This window comes from Chlorocebus sabaeus, chromosome 11, assembly GCF_047675955.1.
Source record: "Chlorocebus sabaeus isolate Y175 chromosome 11, mChlSab1.0.hap1, whole genome shotgun sequence".
Taxonomy (NCBI): Eukaryota; Metazoa; Chordata; class Mammalia; order Primates; family Cercopithecidae; genus Chlorocebus; species Chlorocebus sabaeus.
Window position 1 is genome coordinate 9,170,120 of NC_132914.1, and position 10,705 is coordinate 9,180,824.

General features: G+C 37.5%; 1 long non-coding RNA gene across 3 annotated transcripts in view; it reads left to right on the top strand.

The window, feature by feature from the left end:
- Window positions 1-2,828, top strand: part of LOC119622692 (uncharacterized) — a 48,411-nt gene extending 45,583 nt beyond the window's left edge. For 2 of the 3 annotated variants that reach the window (XR_012094443.1, XR_012094444.1), the window contains exon 4: window positions 609-2,828. This is a non-coding gene — a long non-coding RNA (uncharacterized lncRNA). The remainder of the gene's footprint in view (window positions 1-608) is intronic. The other variant, XR_012094445.1, reaches the window with a different exon arrangement.
- The last annotated feature ends 7,877 nt before the right edge of the window (window positions 2,829-10,705 follow it).

The window sequence follows — 10,705 nt, forward strand, 5'->3', positions numbered from 1 at the left end:
GGGAATAGTACCAACTTTCTGTTTTGCCCGTATCTGAATTGTCTTCTTTCTCCTGACTGACTCTTGGAGTTCTCCAACTGTTTGGTAAATACCCTCCTGTGTTAACTTCCCTCTATGTAATGACTTGGCACAGAGTTTGTTTTCCTGCCTGGACATTCACGAATACATCAACCTACCTTGAATAATATCTACTACACTCGTGTTCCCCTGACAATTTCTCTGTCTTTATGTCTGCCTATTTCTGCTCAGTCCCTCCCTCTGATCTAGCCCTAATGCTATTTCTCAAACAAACCATTCGGTTTTATGTTTTAGAGACTGTCCACTATTTGAACAGTTCCTTTCTCAAATATTTTAGAAGCTCTCTACTGTCCAATGTCACTCATTTGACATTACTCAAATGACACCTCCTTTGGGATGCCTTCCTTGAACACATCTTCTAACTTTGTACCCACATCATTATGTATGCTCCACAATATTTCTTACAACAGAGCAAGAAGCCAAAGGTCGGTCACAGGACCAGCAACTTAAAGCCAAAATATAAAGTGGCATACCATTTTAAACATAATACTATATATGAACGTTAGAGTAATTATATTTTTATTTGCCAGGCGCAGTGGCTCATGCCTATAATCCCAGCACTTTGGGAGGCCGAGGCGGGCAGATCATCTGAGGTCAGGAGTTCGAGACCAGCCTGACCAACATGGAGAAACCCCGTCTCTACTAAAAATACAAAATTAGCCGGGCATGGTGGTGCATGCCTGTAATCCCAGCTACTCAGGAAGGCTGAGGCAAGTGAATCACTTTGAACCTGGGAAGCAGAGGTTGCAGTGAGCCGAGATCACACCATTACACTCCTGCCTGGGCAATAAGAGCGAAACTCGGTCTCAAAAAATATATATATATATATATGTGTGTGTGTGTGTGTGTGTGCGCTTTCATATTTGATATTTGTAACTTTATGGAGAAAGTATTTTATTATGTAATGCTGACATTAAACAAAATTATAGGCAATGTTAGAGAAATCAAATATTTATATTTTTATACAAATAATAGAAGAGTGACATATAACCATCAGAGTATTTTATTCTCAAATTCACAAAAACGATAAACCAGAAGATTAAAGCTAGAAGAGATTAGTGGTTATTGGTATATTTAACAGAATTCAGATTAAAAGGCTTACATTTGTATGAGAATTATTGTTTCTCAAGATTTCGGAATTCTATTTATGTAACCAAAACAATTACAATAATTCAGATACTGCCTGTGTAAGTTTACGGCCAAGGTTTCCCTCAATTTCCCTCTAAACTGGATATGTAGTCTTGCTCTTCACCTGCTTCCCTGGAGTCTCCAACTATGTAAGTAATTCTCAGATAATTGTCTCTCAGTCATTTTCAGTCATAGGAATATGTCATTTCAGGAATTCAAATTCCTAAATCCATATACTAACAAAATTTTTGAATTTTATGCAAAGTTAAAGTTTTTCTTTTTCCTTTGGCTCCAACTGAACTCAGATGAGAAAATCAGCACAGAAAAAGGTAGTGTAGATTTCTTCTCTCTTTGTCTCGGGAGAGAATCTCAGGGAGTTCTTGGATACATCCCTACAGAGCCCTGCAGCTACAGCTCCTGACATGGGTAATGAACCTGCACTGGTGTGTTGTGTGGTTTTGATTCTGCCTCACCCTCAAACCAGGTGTCTCGTATTTTCTGTTAGTGCTCTATATCCCACCCATCACTCTTCATGCATGGCAGCTGTCTAATTATGCTATTGCTGCTGTAACAAATAAGCACAAATTTAGTGGATAAAAACAACAAAAATTATTCTCTTACAGTTTAGAGGGTTGGAGTCTGAAAAGTCTTATGGAGCTAATACCAAGGTTACAGCAGGGCTGAATCTGTTCCTCTCCTCACCCAGCTTCTCGTGTCTGCCAGTATTCCCTCACTTGTGGTTTTGTCATTCCAGCTTCTGCTCCCATGATTGCACTGCCTCCTCCTTTTCTTTACTCAAATCTCCCTCTGCATCCCTTTTGTAAGGATACTTGGGATACATTTTAAGCTTACTTTGATCATCCAAAATAATCCTTCAATCTCAAGATCCTCAATCTTTTCTCACTTGTGCTGTGTATTTTTTGCCCTATAAGGTAGCATTCACAGCTTCCAATGATTTTGACCTGGATATACTGGGCGCCATTATTCAGCCTACTACAGAATCTAGGATGAGTCCAGGTTATTCCCTGCTCTCATTTGGACACCTTTTACCCACAAGAAACATTCACACATAGTTTATTTCCTATGGATGGGGTCCCAGTGGATCTTTCACAACTCTACCACCACAGGCTTCGGGAAGCATGATTCTCAACACCTGTTTTTCAAACCACACCTCACCTCCATTCTCCACGCTTTTTTGCTGCATTCTGTGCAGCTGAGTTCTAACAACTGCATCACACAGTCTTCCTCACCCTCTGGCTTCTGTCTGTTTTCAACCACTGGGAGACATTGGTAGGAGAAGAGAAGCTAGGAGAAGAAAGTGGAAAAAGTACATAATTCTCTAGCTCCTTCCTCATTTTCAGGTCCTGGAAATGGCTAGAATCTGTCCTGAACTCTTGGCATCTTCTGATACTCAACAATGGAGAATGGCATGAACGTCATCCTGCTGCTCTACACAATATTGTCTAGACTATGGGTAGCTAAAAAATCTATTTGCAATTAATAGCAAAAAAATAAAAACTAGGTTCTGATTAAGTATTCTGCTGTATTTTGCTAGAATATTGGCTACTTAAATGTTTTCCATATAATTATTCAATAAATATTTATTCTGATATGGCCCATCTCCATTCTGATATACCCCGTGTTGAATTTTTTCTTCAGAAAGGAAAAGAGATTTTTCTCCTTCATTTAATCCAGTGATTACTTTTCATTTAAACATCAGCCATCTGGTTAATATACTGTAGGTGTGCAAAAAGTGTCACTGACACATCCTTTCATGGTGCGTTCCTCTGTACAAACACTTCCAACCACAGTGTTGCTAGCCCTTGAAAGGACATTTAGCACCTAGACCACTGATGTTATTGTAATGATTCTCGGTAATTCTAACTTGGGTCATGAGAAAGGAGAAAGACATTTCTGATGAAAAATAATAAAATTCTACTGCAAGAGATGTTGAAAGTCAAATCTGTGTATCTGGCCCAGAAGCAGTAGGTTTTGCTTAACAGAGGAGAAGGAAATCAAAACTGAGATTTGCAAGCCTGGATGTGGGTGACCGCTATTAACTATCACATTAGCATCGTTATCATTTGGACAAGCATGACCACAGGTAACAACATTAGCTTCAGAATCATGAAAGGATTTTTTGTTGGAAGAGGAAAGAGGGAGGAATGTAGAGATAGATAATAATGTGAAATAACATGAGGCAGGAAAAATTTTGATGCAATGAGAATAAGAAATAATGTGAGGATGGAAAAATTATTGATACAAGTTACACATATGATTATGTAAGTGTTATAATCATGTTCTGAACATGCATTCTTTGAGATTTTGTCTCAATTGGATGTATTTAGGTAAGGTAATTTGTAAACAGAAATAATGGGCAAGTGCATGCACATAAAGAAAACTCCTGAATATCTGTCATACTGCCCATTTATATAAATCAGAATCCTTCAAAATCTTGAACTCATTCTGCTTAGAAAAATAAAATGTGATTTGATAATAAGATTTCCAGAAAACACATTCAGGCATTTATGTTAGAGAAACAAGAAGCTAGACCATTTTAAAAATCATTTTTCTAAAATTGTAAGTGACTAAAACATCCATGAATACTACGCAGCCATATAAAACAATTAGATCATGTCTCTGCAGCAACATGGTTGGAGCTGGAAGACATGATCCGAAGCAAACTAACACAGACACAAACAGAAAATCAAGTACTGCATGTTTTCACTTATAAGTGGTAGCTAAACTTTGAATACACATGGACACAAAGAAGGGAACAACAGACCCTGGGGCCTGCTTGAGGGTGGAGAGTAGGAGGAGGGTGAGGATCAAAAAACTACCTATTGGGTACTATGCTTATTACCTGGGTAATAAAATAACCTGTAAACCAAACCTTTGGAATACTCAATTTACCTATGTAACAAACCTGCACAGGTACCTCCTAAAGCTAAAATAAAAAAATAAATAAAAATTAAAAAATTAAAACTGATGCTAACATGTTTTACAAAAAAAAAAATGGATTGTAAAGCACAATGAAAATAGCATACGTATCTGAGAAGCCATTTAACGTATTAAACATTCCCTTTAAGAATGAGTATGCATCTGTGCAAATCTGCTATATCTAATTCTCCCAGACAAGAAGGTTGTTCATACAGAAAAAAAAAAAAAAAAAAAAGCCATGATTTGCATAACATGTTAGAAGAAGCAACTTATTCTTAGCAATCAGGAGCAAAAAACTACTTAAGCGGCAGTTTTTGGAAGAATATAATTTAAAACTAAGGACTTATTTTGCACATAGTGGTGCTTTTAAAATCAGTGGTTACCATTAAACATAGCTTATATAACATACACAAGATAAGCAATAGTGTCAGAAAATAAATAGAAATCAAGACAGCACTAGTTCAGGGACTGTTCTTGAATTCATAATATGTGGACCAAGAAGAGATGAGGAAAGTAGAGTCAGAAATTGCTTTTGTGTAATTTTGAGGAGGCCATACCAAAGCTTAACAATACCAGATGCCTATAGATTGTAGTGAGCATGGAAGTCCATCAAATACTTTAAATTTTAGCTTCATACGTGGCTCTTTTGATAAGACGGGTGCCATTTTCAGACTGTAAATGGCTTGGGAACCTGAAAACCTGACACGGATTATTTTCACAGGTCAAATGGAATGGCTTGAGTTGGCTGATAAGATTGGAATAGGAATACTGTTACCCAGGAAAGTGCTCACAAAGTGAGGTTCAACTGATAGCTACAAGAGAGGATCAAACATCCATTGTAGTCAATCTGCCAAAAGTGGTAGGGGCAATGCCCTGTGCAATGGGGTCTCCTCCTCCAGAAAACAATAGGATCATCTTAGGCAGGAACCACAAGTCTGGCATGCGGCGGAAGCGTCTGCATCGGAAACAGCCCGTCACTCTGTGCCAATCTATGATGATTGCTGTGTTGTCATGTCCAGCATAACAATAGATCCAGGCAGCAGTGGTAGAGATCAGATAGTGTGCAGACTTTAAACCTTCCACAAAATTGAATCTGAAATGAATCACAGATGTGTACATAAAAGGTAGATGTCCGCATTCTCTAATGAGACCAGTTGGAATCAAGTTGTTGATTATAGTCTACACTGTATGATCAATATTTTCTGAAATCTAAAACTTTTCTAAAACCCAAAGTCTATTAACACGTTTACAAAGCACAGGGACTAATTGAAGGAAAATCATAAAATAAACAAAAACATAATTTCAAAACAGTATATTACAGTTAAGATTGTATTCAAATATATTGTAACCATGATTCTCACATTCACCTGTGAAATATTTTTACACAATTTTAGAAAATAAGTAAAATTTAAAAAATCGTTTTTTCCATAGGCTGTTTATATCATAACATAATCAATTAATGGCAGAACTGAGTCCCAAATTCACAGATTCAGCTTCCAAATTCTACTCTCCTTCATTCTTTCTTTCTTTCTTCTTTTTTTTTTTTTTTTTGAGTCGGAGTCTCGCTGTGTCGCCCAGGCTAGAGTGCAGTGGCTTGATCTCGGCTCACTGCAGCCTCTGCGTCCCGGGTTCCAGCAATTCTCCTCCCCCCAGCTCCTGAGTAGACTAGCTGGGATTACAGGCGCCTGCCACCATGCCTGGCTAATTTTTGTATGTTTAGTAGAGATGGGGTTTCACCATGTTGGCCAGGCTGGTCTCGAACTCCTGACCTCAGGTGATCCACCTGCCTTGGCCTTCCAAAGTGCTGGGATTACAGGTGTGAGCCACCACGCCCGGCCTGCTCTCCTTCATTCTTTTCCACCATGAAGTGGGGAAATAATAATAAACTCAGTAAAAAACAACAACACCTGTCAGGTGCAGTGGCTCGCGCCTGTAATCCCAGTATTTTGGGAGGCTGAGGTGGGTGGATCACCTGAGGTCAAGAGTTCGAGAGCACCCTGACCAATATGGTGAAACCCCGTCTCTACTAAAAATACAAAAATTAGCCAGGTGTGGTGGTACACCTGTAGTCCCAGCTACTCGGGAGGCTGAGACAGGAGAATTGCTCAAACCTGGGCGTCAGAGGTTGCAGTGAGCTGAGATCATGCCACTGCACTCCAGCCTGGGTGACAGAGCAAGACTCTGTCTCAAAAAAACAAACAAACAAACATACGACAACAACGTCTATCCAAAACCAAAATGGCAATTGATTTATTGAGGGACTAAGTCATCCCCTATAATAAAAATTAAAATGACTATTAATTAGAGAGTTAACAACATTTGTTTCTATTTTTCCCTTTTCCACTTCCTCCTTGCCTTTCTTATCTCAGTGAATGTATTAAAGGTCTAAATATTTCATGCAAGAATTAGAACCAGTAGTGGGGATACAGTTAAATGGGTGAGTCTCAGTGAGTCTACAGTTCCATGTACAGGGCATGTCTGAGACAGATCAGAAGCATCTCTACCTTTGGAACATCAAATATCTTTAATGAAGATGTTAAAAAAAAAAAAAAAAAAAACCCTGTGAGGCCAACATTTGCCTTTGTATTTATTTCATTCACTCTGCTTAATTTCTTCCTCAGGCTTGACTTAAAATTTCTCATTTGTTACTACTGCCATGCCCTAACCACACAAAACTAGACTTAATGATGAGTCACCTGACTGATTTTATTGCCGCTGATTTCTTATTTTCTATCACATATGCCTAATTAACTGTGGCATGCAGCTAAGTTAAATTTCATCTTCTCTTGTCACTAAGTGTGCAGAAAAAAATTATTAAAATTTTTAAAACAAAACTTCATCTTCTCTTTTTCTGTATCCAGATTGTATACTCTGATGATAGAGGTCAAGCTGCCTGGTGCTAATTCATATCAGGCTCTCAGATTTCACCTTGATTATCACTGGAAATTGACCATTATTTTACCTTTTTTTTTTTTTTTTTTTTTGGTCAAATTTTATGGTGGTGCTCACCTGTAATCCCAGCAACTTGGGAGGCTGAGGCAGGAGAGTTCCTTGAACCTAGGAGGGGGAGGTTGCAGTGAGCCGAGATCACACCACTGCACTCCAGCCTGGACAACAAGAGTGAAACTCTATCTCAAAAGAAAAAAAAAAAAGAAAGAAAAAGAAAAATTTCTTACTTTCAATACCAAGATGTTTTGTTGTTATTTTCAAATTTTCACCACTGCCCTGAAACCATCTCTCTTACAGGAAGTGAGCAAAGGCCAAAAGGATAAAGAGACTAAAAGGCTGTGATAAACAGAAAATGTCAAAGGCTACCCTAGAGAAATTTATAACCATTTGTACCCATATACCCACCTAGTCACTAAATATCCAAACAAAGCACAAGAACAGAAAACATATTACAATTTTAAATATAGATTACAAGTGTTGTGAAATGATAATTTACAAAATACAGACAACATCCAAGGCAACATTATTTATAATACTCCTAAAAAGAAAGCAATTAAATGTCCATCAAAGGCAGAGTAAGTAAACTGATTGAGAGTATATCATACAAAGAAACCACATACAAAAGTAAACCACAGCTGTCCACAGCAACACAGATAACTCTAATAAACACAGAATAAAACAATGCAAAAAATGTACAATTTCATTCTATTCACATAAATAAAATGAAAATAAGCCAAAAAGCTACTGTCTAAGAATATGTGCATAAGAAGCAAGAAAATCAGAAGAATGGTTAATTCTAGGAGGAAGCATTGTAATAAGGAGGATCAATTCAGGAAACACTCGGGGTGTGGTAATATCTATTTTGACCTAACTTTTATTATTATTCATTAATCTCTACATATGTTTTCTGTCCTTTCAGAAAATGTTTGTCATATTTCAGAGGGAAAAATATTAATTGATTTATTTATCTAATTGGTAATTTTTATTATCATAAAAGTTTATCTTAAAAGGATTGGAGGATATACAAATGCAGTTTTGCGTATTATCTCACTTGATATTAGAGGTATGACTAAAATAACATTCCATTGTAACTATGAACTTCGAATACCTGGTTTCTCATGTAACTTAACAATTCCCACAACACCTAATCCTAACTACATGCTTCGGATCAGGTAAACTTAAATTAAATCAGCTTTCCCCTGATGGTTGAAAGGAATATTTTCTTCCTGAAATAGTATCTCCGGAGCCAGACATCATGTGGATTTGCAGGCTGCATTAACACCACCACTGGTTAAAAAGATCAGCAAGTCAAGATTTCATTTTAAAATCGTCTAAATTAGTAATATTCCTTGTCACCTAGCAGAAAAAAATACAAACTTAATTTGTAGTGTTCTCTAGAACAACCCATTTCATCCTAAGCTTAATGATTTACCATGAATAAATTAGTAAGAAAGATGAGACACTCAGAGCTAGAAACAAATAAAAAACTAAGCACACAAGCAAGGTACCTTAAAAAGAACCAGTAGGAACAAAAAAAGACAGAAGATACAAAATAACGGCTAGGCTTGGTGGCTCATGCTCGTAATCTCAGCATTTTGGGAGGCTGAGGCAGGCAGATCACCTGAGGTCAGGAGTTGGAGACCAGCCTGATCAACATGGTGAAACCCCACTCTACTAAAAATACAAAAATTAGCTAGGTGTGGTGGCAGGCATCTGTAATCCCAGCTATTCAGGAGGCTGAGCAAGAGAATCGCTTGAACCCAGGATATGGAGTTTGAGGTGAGCCGAGATCACACCATTGCACTCCAGCCTGGGGGACAGAGCAAGACTCCATCTCCAATTAAAAAAAAGAAAAAGATACAAAGCAATGATTACGTCAATAATCAGACACATGGTATAAATTAATTATATTTACCATGGTTAAGGGAACATAAGACAAATTTGGAAATGTGTTTAGAAAACAAAAAACTCTTTAAAATACATAAATGTATGGATTTGTAAAAGAACTAAATATAATTTTTCGAAAGACAAAATAATATATTGGATATATTTAATGTCTACTTAGATATGGATGAAGAGAGAATTAATGAATTGAATGACATTTCTGAAGTCATTTTTCAAAATACAGCCCGTAGAGACAAAAAGATAGCATGAAAAAAAAATCACACGGCAGTTTAGACAAATGCCTCCAGGTAGCACAATTTAATCTAATTGTGTTAAAGGATTATATTAGAATTGTGAATACTACTGTTGAATTGAAACTTTTATTATTATTAAAAGACCCATCTTTTTACTACATTTTTCCTTAAAGTGTGTTTTGTCAGATATCAGGAGCTATGATACTTTAGTTTGATTAATGTTTGCATTGTATAAATGTTGATCTTCTATTTTCAACCATTTCACATCCTTATCTACTAGATGTAGTTTTTGTAAATAACCTGTAGCATTTAAAAAAAAAATTTTCTTTTTTGAAATGTAGTATCAGTCTGTTATGCAGACTGGAGTGCAAAGGTACAATCTCAGCTCACTACAACCTCCGCCTCCCAGGTTCAAGCAGTTCTCCTGTCTCAACCTCCCAAGTAGCTGGAATTAAAGACATGCACCATCACGCCCAGCTAATTTTGAGTTTTTAGTAGAGATGGGGTTTCACCATGCTGGTAAGAATGGTCTCAAACCCCTGACCTCAGATGATTCACTCACCTTGGCCTCCCAAAATGCTGGGATTACAAGTGTGAGCCACCGCGCCCGGCCAACATTTAAAATTTTTTTTTTTTTTTTTTTTTTTTTGAGAGGGAGTCTCGCTCTGTCGCCCAGGCCGGAGTGCAGTGGCCGGACGGATCTCACCTAACTGCAAGCTCCGCCTCCCAGGTTTACGCCATTCTCCTGCCTCAACCTCCCGAGTAGCTGGGACTACAGGCGCCCGCCACCTCGCCCGGCTAGTTTTTTGTATTTTTTAGTAGAGACGGGGTTTCACCGTGTTAGCCAGGATGGTCTTGATCTCCTGACCTCGTGATCCGCCCGTCTCGGCCTCCCAAAGTGCTGGGATTACAGGCTTGAGCCACCGCGCCCGGCCTTAAAAATTTTTAAGAACTCATTGTGATAATTGTTAAATGTTTTTCCTGGAACATTTACTGAGTTTACTTTTACTGTTGATACGTCTGATTTACTATAATTTACATAAATTTATGCTTTCTACTTGTCCTGCCTGATTTTACATCCTCCACTCCACCCACCTTTATAACTTCTTTTGGAGGTATTTATTTTTCTCAATCTATTTTTTCTTCTATAATTTTTGAAATTGTACTTTCTTTTCATCATTTTATTACTCACTCTAGAATTTAATCCATGTACATGTGAATTATTAATATCTGAAGTTGATCATCATCTTTGCACTCTTCCAAAACAACTTAAGACCCAACTATGCTCCATAGCCTGCCAGTCAAAATATATGCTTTTGTTATGAAGTTTATTTCTATCCATCAAAGGTGAGGGCAGTTGACCTGTGGTTACTGTGGTGTGTATGTCTCAGAGCACCCATTAGACTATAAAAGAATTTCACATATGCACACTTTAATCCTTTCAATGATAAAAATAAATTATGCTCATCAGA